This window comes from Lipotes vexillifer, unplaced genomic scaffold (assembly GCF_000442215.2).
Source record: "Lipotes vexillifer unplaced genomic scaffold, Lipotes_vexillifer_v1.1 C26618564, whole genome shotgun sequence".
In the NCBI taxonomy this organism is placed as follows: domain Eukaryota; kingdom Metazoa; phylum Chordata; class Mammalia; order Artiodactyla; family Lipotidae; genus Lipotes; species Lipotes vexillifer.
This window is the reverse complement of record NW_006781306.1, coordinates 1-1,295: the sequence shown is the minus strand read 5'-3', so window position 1 is coordinate 1,295 and position 1,295 is coordinate 1. Positions and strand designations below refer to the sequence as shown.

The window sequence follows — 1,295 nt, the reverse complement described above, 5'->3', positions numbered from 1 at the left end:
TGCAAGATATGAAATTCCACATAGAAATAAGAAACCCATTGAGAGGAGAAGCTTCATACAGTACGTACAGTTTGGAACTGTTCAAGTATAGTTTCTTTGTAAACAGTGCTACAATAACAAACCACGTGTAAAGAGTCCTTAGTAGGGAAACAGTGAGACAAACTTCTACCAGACATAGTACACAACAAACAACTTTATGCCTCAGATGTACAATCTAAAAGTTGAAGGTCCCAGCAGTGCCATCCTGAGCTTGGAATGTATACCCTTCAGAGGTAGTTTCTGGCACAACATTTTGATCTGCCTCTTCCTCCACAGAGAAACACTTCTCAATCAAGTTTAATGAAGCTTTGTACACAGACTCATTTTCATGGTTTTATAGAGCTTCAATTTTGTCCAAACCTCCACATTCTTCAATCATTATACTAAGTTCCTCAGTCTCCCCTAGTTTCTCAGCAGCCTGAAAGATATTTGAGATGGCATCCAGAATAACCAGAATAATTTTAGTGTCTTTCACAGTTAGGAGGTTCATCAACGGTTCTATTATGCCACAATGAACAAGGTATACGATCTGCTCAACTGTTCTGCCACTCGTGTAGTTGGTCACAGCCCATACAGCTTCCTTTTGTGTCTTAAAGTCAGCCTTAGAGAGAATGCCAACGAGGAACGGGACTAATCCATGATTTACAACTTGCTGTATCTGGTCCTGGCGGCCAGCCGTGATGTTTGACATTGTCCACGTAGCTTCTTTCTGAATGTTAGTTTTGGAGTTTGTTCGCAGGCTGGGAAAGATGGCAAGTACTCCTGCATCTGTCACAACCTGAGTCTGTTCATCCGTCCCAGTGACAATATTTCCTATGGCTCTTAGCGCGGGAGTCACAATTGGCAATTCAGTAGCTCATAAAAGCTTCACCGGTTGAGGTACAACCCCCGTTTTCACAACCATTTCAATCTGTTCATTTGGACCATCGCTAAGGTAGGAAATAGCCCAGCAGGTATCAGCTAAAACTTCTGGATCATTGTGATGCAGGAGACAAACTAAAGTAGGAAGAATTTGCTCAACAGCATCTAAGGGGGGGTGCAGGATTCTTGTTGCGACAAAGATTTGAAAGTGTCCAGGTAAGACTATGTAAGTAACCACATGCTAAAGATGACAAATCAGGAGCCGCCAAAAGTGCCAACAGCGGGTCAACTGCACCATACTTGATAACCAAGTCTCGGAAAACTGAGCCATCACCTGCAATGTTTCCTAGAGCCCATACAGCTTGTTCACTGATGTGAGTGTGGGGAGATGCCAA

At 42.9% G+C, this 1,295-nt stretch overlaps 1 pseudogene; it reads right to left on the bottom strand.

Moving 5' to 3' along the window:
• Nucleotides 1-214: 214 nt before the first annotated feature.
• On the bottom strand, nt 215-1,292 carry LOC103077084 (importin subunit alpha-1 pseudogene; annotated as a pseudogene).
• Between the last annotated feature and the right edge of the window lie 3 nt (nt 1,293-1,295).